At 36.1% G+C, this 13267-nt stretch overlaps 2 protein-coding genes across 4 annotated transcripts in view; one reads left to right on the top strand and one right to left on the bottom strand.

Annotated features, from left to right (window-relative positions):
* Positions 1–9949, top strand: part of LOC118745443 — a 329715-nt gene extending 319766 nt beyond the window's left edge. The window contains exons 6-8 of the mRNA XM_036478896.1: positions 8318–8427; positions 8483–9317; positions 9373–9949. The gene's annotated coding sequence lies outside the window, so the exon portion shown is untranslated. The remainder of the gene's footprint in view (positions 1–8317; positions 8428–8482; positions 9318–9372) is intronic.
* Positions 1–13267, bottom strand: part of LOC118745642 (polycomb protein PHO) — a 189190-nt gene that overhangs the window by 73000 nt on the left and 102923 nt on the right. The window lies entirely within an intron of this gene.

Genomic DNA, 13267 nt, shown 5'->3' on the forward strand with positions numbered 1-13267 from the left:
CTGCAGTTGCTTTTGAAATAAAAGGAACCTCGATTTTCATTTATAAAAAATATGCATATGCATTTGTATGTATAGATGAGATGTTCGTCACTGAATAATATGTCAAACATATACCAATTCAGACTGTTAATAAGTTTTTGGATTATATTTGTCTGAGAGCCTCTTGGAGGTTAAAAACTAAATTGCCCTCATCTGCATAAACTCTTTCTTTTTTTCATCATAATCGTTAACGGTTGAGAAAGTATCTTGAAGGTTTACAACAAAAGATAATATTTCTTTCTCTAACAGCGGTTTCACACGGGTTTTTGTCAAGACTGGGCCAAAGCCCAATATTTTTTCATCACACGACTGGGCTACCAAGTTACACCAAATTTTATGTAACTAATCTGTGTTCTAAAAGTGAAACAAATGTGATCATAAATATGATTTTTTAGTATAGCTCTCAATCCCTGCGCCACCTGTCGGAAGACAAATACACTGATCCTTCTAAAAACTTTTGCACAAAACAATCATTCAATGCGATTTTAAAATCCGAGAGAAAATGGTTCCGAATTGAATGATTGTTGTGATTTTATATGTGTAGGTGTATAAAATTCCATTACTTTATAATAAGTGGTTCCAGGGATAAGCGATATGATAATTTCAGTTTTTATGGGTGGTGCCACGCCCCCTTTTCCAAAATCTACCATTTTTCGCTGTAAGGACGGTATTGACATATGTTGCTGTGTCAAATTTCAGCGATATGAGAATTTCAGTTTGTATGGGAAGTGCCACGCCCACTTCCCCAGTACCTACCATTTTTTACCGTAAGTAGGGTATTTACAATCTATGCATTTGTGCTAAGTTTCAGTTCCCCAGCATAATTTGCTTTAGAGATATAGTGGTTTTCACATTTTATTCTATATGTCAGATGCCACGCCCCCTATGTATCGGGATTAACATTTCTGGATTAGAGGAAGTCATATCCTTTAAATCGGTGTATGGTTCATTGAAATCGAACGAACGGTGCCTTCAAAAAAGGGATTGCTAAATTTTCTTGTGGCGTATTTATATATAGATATGTCTGGCATGAGAACCAAAGCTTCGCTTGTTTATGCAGCAACATCCCAAAATGATTACGATGTAGTTGTTCTCGTTGAGGCTTGGCTAACCTCAGATTTCTTCGACGAGGAGTTTTTCGATAAAAATATCTATAGTGTCTTTCGTAAAGAGAGGGATAGCCTAAAAACTGACCTCATAAGGGGTGGTGGCGTCTTAATTGCTGTCAAAAAAATTCTTCATTCGAATACAGTAGCTCTTCATAACTTAGATTCTGTGCTTGATCAACTTTGTGTTGAGATTGCTGGGGTGAGAGATGTTCTTCGTATCTGCGTTTCATATATCCCGCCGAATAGTTCGCATAAAATCTATTATGATCACGTTACTAATATTAGCCACTTGGCGGAGACAGTATCAAATACTCAGCAGTATAAGCTTATCTTAGGTGACTTTAATTTAAATAAAATCGCATGGTCATATCTTGCAGATGAGGATTCACTTATGCCAAGCAATGTTAACAGCGCGGATGAATTTACTTTAACTGATAGCTTTTATAGTTTGCAACTAACACAAATCAATCAGATCGTAAATAAAGTTGGAAAAATTCTAAATCTAATATTTATAAATAGCGACTTAAATTTTAACATCAATCTATCACTTAGTCCTCTATCTGCTACTGATAAGCATCATGTACCACTAAAGAATGTACACGAAAAAGCTGGTCACAGTTAAAACGTTCTAAAACATAAATATATTAATGGAATTCAACGATATTTACATATATTTACATCTAAACTTAGTTTTATTGAAATTCGTTAAAAAAGAGTTAATTCTCCTTGTAATAAGCAAACGATCGCAATTTTGACTTTATGTCCTTCATTAGCCCTTGCACAGAAGTTTCAGTGATTTCCTTGGAAACCAGCTGCCATTTATTTTTGAATTGTTGTGCGTTTTTTACAGCTTTGTGGGTCTTAAGAAGTTTGGATTTCATAACGCCCCAGTAGGTTTCGATCGGCCGATGCTCTGGACAATTAGGTGGATTCACCTCTTTTGCTACAAAATACACTTTGTTTATATGTTACCATCCTAAAGCCATTTTTCCGTAATGACATATCGCGAGATCAGGCCAAAAAAGCACTGGATCTTTATGAAGCCGTATAAGAGGTAAAAGTCGCTTTTGCAGACACTCCTTAACATACATTTTTTGGTTAATTGTACCAGTGCTTACAAAAGGATCACTTTTGAAGCCGCATTGGCAAATTGCCTGCCAAATGAGAAACTTTTTGGGAAATTTGTCAAACTTTTTGTTTTTATATTTATCTGCAACATTGCCTCTTTTATTTGCAGTGTGAAATTCGCGGCCCCGGATTTGTTTAATATCGGCTTTTACGTACGATTCGTCATCCATAACAATACAGCCAATTTTTTGTATGAGACTGTCGTACAATTTCCGAGCACGTTGTTTCGCCAACAAATTTTGCTTACCGTTGCGATTAGGTGCTGCATTCACTTTGTAAGAACGTAGTCCTGCTGTTTTGCATACCTTTTGTATATACGAAGACGACATGTTCAATTTTTTGCCGACATCTCTTACCGAAAGTCCAGGATTTTTCTTAAAAGCAGATAACACTTCCTTTGCCTTAATTTCGCAAGCAAAACCTTTTTTTCTGCCACTACCAGGGTTCCTTTTTAAAGATAAACATTCATTGTATTTTTTAAGCACATAAGTAACGGTAGACTTTGGAAATTTTAGCTTTTTTGCGATGTCGTTATGGAACATGCTGGGATTTTCCAGCTTTTTGCGCAATATTAACTCGCGATCGATTGCTTTCTTGGTCCTCGTTTCTACACTGATTTTTGTTACTAAAAAGAAATGATGCAGTAAGGTGGAAAATGCTTCCAGGTTTTTAAGTGTCTACCGATTTTTATTTTAATGTTATGATTAACCGAGTTATGCTTGGTTATGTGCGACCAGTTTTTTTCGTGTACATTCTTTACTTTTGGAAATCGAATTTTATTAATACTTGTGCAATGTAACTGACGACGTTATCAAATTCAATTATAGACGTTGTGATTTTGATGTAGTTAATGATTGTATTGCCAACGTAGATTGGCAATCATTGTTTCTTCAATGTAACCTTACCGACTGCTTTAAATTATTTAAGAACATATTATTCAAAATCTCTAGTGAGAACATTCCCCGGGTACCGCAAAGGGTTTACAAGTTGCCTTGGTACACAAAAGGCTTAAAAAAGCTAAAAAATTTAAGAAACAAATTTTATAAGCTGTAAAAATAAGGTTCTGTTAATCACAAGAAAAAATATCTCTTATTCCAAAGAATTTAACTGTCTAGATAAATTTCTCTACAAAAATTATATTATATTAGGCTTCGAAGATAATATTAAATCAAACCAAAAATCCTTTTGGAAATTTATACAATCGAAATGAACTTCTTCTATATTTCCATCGTCATTGACATATCTGGGTAAGAGATCAATATCACCCAACGAATCTGCTAACTTGTTTGCTAGCTTTTTAAAGCCAATTTCGCTGACGAAGATAGTTGGCATGATGATTCAATTAAAAAAAAATATTACTTCTTCTGTAGATTTCGGCTCGTTAGTCCTTAAAAAAGATGTCATTAATGGAATTCAAAATCTCAAGAGCTCCCATCAATGTGATGATCATCTCATGTCTTCCTTTTTCCTAAAAAAAATGTGCGTCGGCGATTGCTGAGCCTCTGTCGTATTTATTTAATTTATCTCTAAAAACAGCTACTTTTCTTGATGACTGGAAAATTACATTTATTTCTCCTATTCATAAAAGTGGTAGTAAAATTGAGGTATCCAATTACCGCCGTATCTCTAAGCTTACAAATGTCTCAAAGGTTTTTGAAAAAATTGTAATGGCCAAATTATCGTTCGCTGTAAAGCATTTTATCTGCCCGTTCAACAGTTACCAATCTTGCCGGTTTTTCAAACTACTGTATTTCTTCATTTTTGAATGGGCATCAAGTGGACTCAATTTACACTGACATCTCTAAAGCATTTGATAGTCTCCCATAGTGCTCTGTTAGCGAAGTTAAGGAAACTTGGCTTTCATTCAACTTTTTTATTATGGATTGAATCCTTCTTAAGAAATAGAGTCAACTATGTAGTTATTGATACTGTAAAGTCCTTTCCCTATATTGCAACCTCTTTTCTTTGTTATTTTCATAAATGGCGTGAGCCTCTGCTTAAGCGCTGCAAATATTTAATGTATGCAGAGGATTTAAATTTTTTGTTTAGAAATTTGTAGTCCAAATGATGTCCAAGTTCTTCAATCTGAATTAACCACATTTTCTGATTGGTGTATCAGAAATAAGTTAGCACTCAATATAAGTAAATGTTATGTTGTAACCTATTCTAAGGCTCGTAATACGTTTCCATCTACATATAGGATATCAAATACACTTTTATCGCGGATCGATAAAATTCACGATGGCTTTTACGTTTGTTGATCATTTTAACTACATTATTCCTAAAGCATTTGTTTCACTATCTTTTATTAAGAGAAATAGCTCCGAATTTATAGACCCGTACACTAGAATACTTTTGTATAGTTTTTAGGTAAGGTCCCAACTTGAGTATGGTTCAGTTAAGTTCCACTTTATGATGTTCATAATAGAAGGATTGAACGTGTTCAAAAAAAATTTTTGATATACTGCTTGTCACATCTAAAATTTGGTTTACCTCCCCCACCTAACATTTCAAGCTGTAAACTGGTTAATTTGCATACGCTTCATAGTAGCCGAACGATAGCAACGGTTACATTTCTCTACGACATTATTAATGGAAACATCGATTGTCCTCAACTGTTGGAATTGGTAAAATTTAATGTTCCTTTAAAAAAATTCGTAGGCATTACACATTTTCAGTTGATGCCTATAAGTCTATTGGTCCTGAATGGACCAATCACTAGATCATTAATTGAGTTTAATGCTTTGTATAATATTAATTCTTTAGATTTTTCATTTAGTCGCTCTGCTTTTAAGAACTTGTTATCTTCTTACTTATGTTAAGTACTTAATTTATATTTACTCATACAATTTTCTAAATGTATTAATGGCTAGTCAGTAAGAACGTACATATGTATTGTGTCATTTACTTAATAAAGAAATACGAAATACGAAAATGAAGGCAATTGGTGAATGCAAATATGTATCACGATATGGGTGTGAGACGAAAGAGGTTGTAGTTCGAAATATTCTTAACAGAGTTGAACCTGTTTACAAACTTTAATTCAATGCATACAATTCGTTAGAGAAATTTCTCCAATATGGATATAACTGAAAATGGTTTTGGAAAAAACTTTTTTTCTAAACTACACGTAGGAGGGTTGCCACCTAGTTTAAGAACTAAATTCCACTTAAGTTAAGGGAGTTAAAGCTTAAACAGACAGCAGCAGTTAATTCCCGAGTTGGTCCGGATCAATGCTGCCGTCTGTTTATGCTTTTAGATAATGTAGCGCAATATGGGTGTCAGACTAAAAAGGTTAAACAAGGTTTTACTTTGAAAATATTTTCAACACGGCTATCATACCTTCTGGTATGTCGGGCGGAATTTTGCCGGTTGCGGGTAGCATCTGGGGGTGTAGAGCGTGGCGGAACCGACAGCACCCGCAGGGGACCTATCGCCGTGTGTCTTCGGCGCGCCACGGCGGCGAGAAAGACTCGCTCGGACCTAAATTTTAGAACGCTACGGCGATCAGTGTGCTGGTCAAATTACTGATCAACATGCCCGAACGCTCGAGTGGTCTAAAAAGGTGGGCGGCGATGCGGAGTCTGCGACATCCGCACAGGGGAAGGCAGCCGATGGCGCGAATGCGACACTATCGACCTTGAAGCGGCAAAGGTCGCGGGAGGGGGAAACCTCTACCGGTAAAAAACATCGCACGGGGCCGACTCCTACGTTTAGCGAAATCGCTAATCTTGACGCGATCCGCCAATCCTTTGCTCCACCTTGAGCAAGGTGAGGCTGTCGTGGTTCTGATCCAGGAGCCGTGGCTGAGCAGTAGCGGTATCTCTGGAATCAAAACAAGGGACTACAAGCTGATAGCGGCGAACGGTGTAGGTAGAACTAGGGCCTGCATGCTTATCAGAGGTGAACTAAAATCTTTTATTTTGCATAATTTCAGCAATATGGATATGGTGACGATGAGGCTGGAACGAGAGGCGGAGAACTCTGGCTAATATCGGCATATATGCCGCAAGACGATGAGGTGGAGCCACCTCCAATGCTGCTGAGGAGCGCTCTAGCGCCGTATGTCTTCGGCGTATTCTCGCGTGCGTGGAGACTGCGCTGCTTTTTCTGATCTCCTGGATGACCGCCGCTTGGCGTGGGCGATTAATTCGTTCAAACCCTTCAAATCCCCAAGACCCGATGGCATCATACCTGCGCAGCTGCAACCCAGCAAACACAGATTCAAACGTTTGAGAAAAATCTATTTCTCGATTTGATATCAAATGTTTTTCTCAAATGATTCTCAAATTGAAAACGAGGTTTACATTCTACATTTAAAATTCATTTGAGATTGATTTGAAGAAACATGGCACCGTTATAATTATCGATACATTTTGCTAAGAATTGTTCATCTCTAAAATTAATGTCAAACGATATGAAAGTGCGCAGTTAAATAAAAATTGTAAGAATAAAATTAAATTCAATTGCTTAACAATATAACAATGAGTAGAAAATAAATTAAAAGAGAAAGCGCACAAATAGTGAATTTGATATTTGCGCGGGGTGAAGATAATCAGCCGGAACACGCAGCTATAGCCCATAAGACGAATTTATTAGTGCTCAAAACTAGGTGGCTTATTTTTCGTGTCTTGAAGACAGCAATGAAGGCAGCGAAACTGATAACTGTGACTCCGATAACTCTGGATCTAATTCTATATGCGGGCTCCACCGACAATTAAAAAATTATGTTCCAGGTCTTCCTTTATGTGCTAGGACGTTAAAAAATACTCCGAAAGAAACACAGAGAATAGCAATGGGCACGGGGCTGACGGATTTTCTACTACAAAATAATTTTACTACAAATAGTTTAAATTTAAACATTAATGTTGACGGGCTTCCTTTAACCAAAAGCTTGAATCATTCTGGCTATAATAGTTGTTAAAAGTGCACCCAAAGAGGTGAATCAAAATACCATAAGATTATTTTTTCAAAAGAAAATAATGCTGCAAGACCGATTCTGAATTTCGTGCGCGCACAGACAGAAGTCATCACGTTAATATGGATCAAACAGCTATAGAAAGACTACCAATTGATATAGTGACGTCATTCGGGCTGGACTATATGCATATAGTTCGTCTGGGAGTGACAAAGACTTTGTTACTCGCGTGGATGAAAAAGCGAAATAAGCTCTACTCTCTTCGACTTGAAAAAATTCAGTTACTGGACTCCAAACTTAGTTTTTTATATAATCAAATTCCAAATGACTTTGCCAGGCGACCTCGATCCTTAAATATGTTGAACGTTTTAAAGCTACAGAATTCAGAGCATTTTTGCTTTGCAGACATATTTATATTAAAAATGTTTTTGATCCAATTAGGTATACTAATTTTTTGTTTTTTGTTTAGGAATTAGAATTCTTCTAAGTCCGAAACACTACATTAAATATAATACCTGTGCAAATGTAATTTTAAACAAGTTTGTAGAAAATATGTCCGAGTGCTATGAAGAATGATTCTTGATTTTCAACTTCCACTGTTTGACACATTTGGCTTACATTTCGATTGTTTAGAAACTTTTAGTGCCTTTAAATTTGAGAATTATTTGTCGAAATTAAAACAAAAAATAAGAAAGCATGATCATGTTGCTGCACAGGTGTACAACCGATTAGTTGCAAATAGCTTAAACCGACAGAAGCATTCCACTTCAATAAATTAACTACAAAGAGGACGTTTTAGTAATGGAACTTTTTAAGGACATTCAATATTTTTTCCCACCAAGAGCCTGAAAACTTCTACATCGTTGAGAACAGAATATATAAGATAGTAACAATTCAGCGAAACCATAATATTAACTTTGAAGGGGTAGAAGTTTTGAATTTACAAAACTTTTTTAATACGCCCATACGATCTGGTAATCTTAATATCAAATGTTGTTATGTACTAGATTTTTCCACGACCAAAGTCCAACATTAATTAAAGGAGATATCCGAAAAAATTATTAAGTTCCAAAATGTTTAAGGCATTATTCATTTCTTCATTCCTTTTCTACACTCATCTTAGATTTAAAAAGTTCAACTTAAGTAATACAACAACATAATACATAGACATGAACATGGACTTAAATAGTATATATGATAACACGTCGGATAATATACCGATCACCAAGAGAGGTAGTGCCTGTTTTTTATAATAAAATTGTACCTTACATTAACTTTTTCTTTTCAGATCTCAAAAACTTGAAACAAAAAATGTTGATGAATTGACAAAAACAGAGAGAAAAATATTGTCTGGTATGTACGTAAGGGGTGATCCATCTAGACCTTTATTTTATTTTAAATAAAACACTTCAAACAGAACTGGATGTGTGACTCTTTATTATCACCCAAACGAGATGTTTTGTGAACTAGAGTAGCCTAACTAACATTTGGAAAGAACTCTAATAATATTATAATTGGCTCGTGTCTCTAAAACATGTCTAATCAATTTCTAATCCTTACCATATTAAGTAGTAAGCATTAGACATGGATTAGACAAGAATTACAGTCATGAGAGACTTAACCGTAGTAAGATTTTTGTTTTATTGTGTCGTTATTGTGGAGTACGATCGATATCTACAAGTATAAATATTGTATATCTCTGTAGAATTAAATCACAATTAAAAAACGGTGAAGAAGACTCCTACTCGCATTTTGGAAGAAACGAAAGTAAGAAGGCAGAACCATACAGAAAGGAAAGTGGCCACCAGTCTTCCAAAACAACCGTATACCAGTCTCGAAGAATTCAAAGCATTTGAAAAAGAAAACCAAGAACATCACTCCAAATTTAATAGCCTGATAATATTTTATTTTAATTGGTCTGATATAACTTGGAAATTAAGTAATCGATAATCCATTTTTTCAGATGGCTGACTTTTCATTAGTGTTTTCACAATCTGCGGAAAAGTTTGTAAAAGCTGCCAGGCGAAAAATATTATCTGATGGGGCCGCTCAGCATTTATCTTGGAAGGGCACAGAAACCAGAATGTCAGCTAGATCACTGAGTGTGACAACGGCTTTAAAAAGTATTTTCATTTGAAAATAAAAAATTCAAAAATTCATTTTCCTAATATTTTTCAGGCTCATTTTCGAGAAAATATCCACATAGTTCGGACAGCGAATTCGGACGAACTAGTATTTCCTTTTTCCAACATGCAAAAACTAGTTTTCTCAAGAAAAAAAATTACAAAACCAGGAAGACTGTGTAATATGTAAACAAATATTTATGTTTTAGTTGTATGAAATGCGTTTTTTTAGTTTTAAACGTTATTTAAGTTAACTTCTTTATTATGTTCTGAAGAATTTATTTTAAATGTTGAAAGACTGAGAAATAGCCTTAGCAATTCAGCAGCTGTATAACTATAGAAATTATTTTATCTTTCGTTTGACACTTATGTATGTACATCGTGAAGAAAACATAAATATAAAATATACATACATTCCACATAATAAATTTTATTTCCACAATTGAAGTACAATTGATAAATGACCTTTGAAATTGATTTGAGAATTAACCATATTCTAGAATGGAGATCAAACTCCCCTCTTTTTGTTGAGAAAGCTGTAATTTTCAAATCAATATCAAATCATTTTCAAACGTTTGACATTTGAGAAACGGCTTTAGGATTTTTTAGTTTTAAATGTTACTTTAGTTAACTGCCTTATTGTGTTATGAATAATTTATTTTAAATGTTAAAAAATTTTAAAATTTCGAAAAAATATACACATATTTCGTACAGCGAATTTGAACGAACTAGTATTTTCTTTTTCCAACATGCGAAAACTTTTTTTGTCAAGAAAAAAAATACAAAACAAGCAAGACTGTGTAATATGTAAACACTAGGGCTGGTCAACTTTTTTTCGACATCGTTCCTAGCAGATTCGGATTCTACATAAAATTGTAAGAAAAGCAGCCCTTTAGACCATAGCTCTAAAATCAATTTCGAGCCTGCGCAATTTTAAAAGAAAATATTTTTAATTAATACTAAGTCCATAATCAGATTAATATTTACTAAAGTTTTAGGAATGTTTTTTTTTTTTGTAATAAAAAGTTGTGCTCGGGAGTTTTGTGATACAAAAAATTAATTTCTGATATCTATTTTTTATTTAAAGAACCGCAAGATGGCGCTTCAAAGCAAATCTACTATATATTTGTGGAAGTATGTATGTATGTATGTACCAGGTTGCAGCCTGAACGGATGTAGAGAATCGAATAAAATTTTGCCAAAGTATGGCCATGACTCCTGGACCTATAATAGGGTAAAAAAATTTAAACTCCCCAAGGGGGGGGAGGGGGATGAGGGATACCTCCCATAGTGAAAATTTTGAATCAGCTCTAACTTCGGAGTTATAGTCACATGAACTCGAAATTTGAAATGCACAGATACATATGGTAGGTGCTTATGGAAAGATATATGTATATAAATGAGTTTGTAAAAAGGGGCGTGGCACATCTTATAGGTGTGGGATCTTTTATCAGCTATAACAGCAGGCAGTATTAGTGATATCATTGTATTGCATTTTGAAGATTTGTTATAATTGATCAAAGTTAAATTCAAATAAAATATGAAGTTCACCGGGTCATCTTCTAGTCTTTAATATATACTCAGTTAATATACGGATTAATATTTACTAAAGCGTTACGAACGTTATTTTTTTAATACAATAAGAAAAAAATAACTATAATTTAAAGGAGTTACACACAATGGCTAGAGTCGTCGCATGTGTGTATTCTTTCATATACATATATATGGGCCGTTCTCACGGTTTATATATTTTTCATCCACTCGCTTATTCCTTACCGAAAATTTTAAATAAAAATTTAACAAGTTTTAACCGCTTTAAACTCAGAACCAAAGTCCGGAAACTGTTCAATCGAGCAAAACGAACCGGGAAGTGGTCAGAATACAGAAACACCTTAACTCTGTAAAACAAAGAAATAAGGGAATCTAAGCGTTTAAGCTTTAGGAACTTCTGTGAAAGCATAGAAGATACTACATAGGCAACAAGACTCTATAAGGTAATGGCAAAAACGAACTGTATTACGTCCGCAAGTCTACGGAAGAGTGATGGGAGTTTCACTGGGAGCGAGGAGGAGAAGATCAAACTTCTCATAGATACTCACTTCCCAGGATCTACATCTTATTCCGAAACAGATCGGACTGAGCAGTGCAGTAAAATAAGCAGAGGAAACTGGTGGCTAAGCGGCTAAGGAAATATGCTCCGAGCCCCGGCTCAGGTGGGCGGTAAATACCTTCAAACCAATGAAGTCACCGGGAGCGGATGGAATTTTCCCTGGCATGCTACAGCAGGGCTTAGAATGCGTGATTGGACCGCTATTAAAAATAATTAGAAGCAGCATAGCATTGGGTTATATACCAGATGCGTGGAGAAGAGCGAAGGTTGTTTTCATCCCGAAGGTTGGAAAGAAGGACCCACTTCATCCAAAATCCTTCAGGCCGATCTGCCTGACCTCATTTGTACTAAAAGCTTTAGAAAAGGTAGTAGATAACTATGTAAGGACTACGGTCTTATTGAACTATCCGCTGAATACGCGCCAGCATGCATATATGGCGGGCCGCTCTACTGAAACCGCCCTATACGCGCTGACATGCGCACTTCAAGATAGCTTAGAAAATAAGGAGACTGCTATATGCGCTTTTCTGGACATCGAAGGGGCGTTTGACAACACCTGACATGCTGCAATAAACATTGCTTTGATTAGCAGGTGGGTAAACAATACCCTCGTAGCCTGGATTAATTACATGTTCCGCACCAGAAGGGTAGAAATACAAACCTGCACGAATAATACGGTTGTTGCCGGAACAACAAGGGGCTGTCCACAGGGTGGAGTGTTATCTCCACTACTATGGAATATAGTCGTCGACGGACTGCTCCAAGAGCTAACAGATACTGGACTAACCTGCCAGGGGTACGCCGACGACATTGTAATATTATGCAGGGGGAAATTCGAAAACACCCTGTGTGATAGAATCCAGCTAGGGCTGAACGTAACCAAAAAAATGGTGTGCCAAAGTGGGGCTGAATGTAAATCCAGCAAAAACCACTATAGTACCATTCTCAAGGAAGGCTAGATGGAACCAACATCATGTACCAAAAAGAGGTTAAATTCCTACGAGTAATACTAGACCAAAAACTACTCTGGAAAGCACACGTAGAAGAAACTGCGAAGAAAGCTGTAAGATCATTTATTACGTGTAGGTCCATGGCAGGAAAAAGTTGGGGCTGCACACCAAAGATACTGAGATGGATCTACACGACAATAGTACGACCCATGATAACCTATGGAGCCATCGTTTGGGCCGATAGAACTTCAAAACTTGGAGCAATCAAAGTGCTCTCCAAGATACAAAGGCTGGCATGCGTATGCATAACGGGAGCCATGAGAACCTGTCCAACCGCATCCTTGGAGGTTCTTTTAGATCTTACCCCTCTTCATATTTACATACAGACTCAGGCGAAAAGGGCTTTACTACGGATGACTGGTACCAATATCGGGGCAGCAGGGTGTCTTGGTCGTGGGAAGTTAGATATTCTTACGAATAAGTTCCCTGAGATTGCAATACCGAGGGATACCATGCATCCGAGGTTCAGATTTACAAAGAGGTTTAAGACTGAACTGAGTAATAAGACGTCCATAAACCTAGCTGACCCAAATCACCGAAAATCAATAAAAATTAGCTAGGAATTAGGTGTCTTTTAGGTGTTAATTAGGGCCTCCAAAATTAATTTAGGTGTTCCTTTGGTTTCCGAGAAATTCGCAAAAATGTGTGGGTCAGCTAGGTTTACGTAAACCTAGCTGACCCATCGTTAAATTTAGGTTTTAAATTTTCCAGATATATGCTGGAATTAGGTGTCTTTTAGGTGTTCTTCAACGCCACTAAAACTAATTTAGTAGCTCCATTGGTTTCCGAGAAATTCGCAAAAATGTGTTTTTCAGCTAGCTCAGCGCTGT

Source organism: Rhagoletis pomonella, unplaced genomic scaffold, assembly GCF_013731165.1.
Source record: "Rhagoletis pomonella isolate Grant_MI unplaced genomic scaffold, Rhpom_1.0 Rhpom_scaffold_00009, whole genome shotgun sequence".
Taxonomy (NCBI): domain Eukaryota; kingdom Metazoa; phylum Arthropoda; class Insecta; order Diptera; family Tephritidae; genus Rhagoletis; species Rhagoletis pomonella.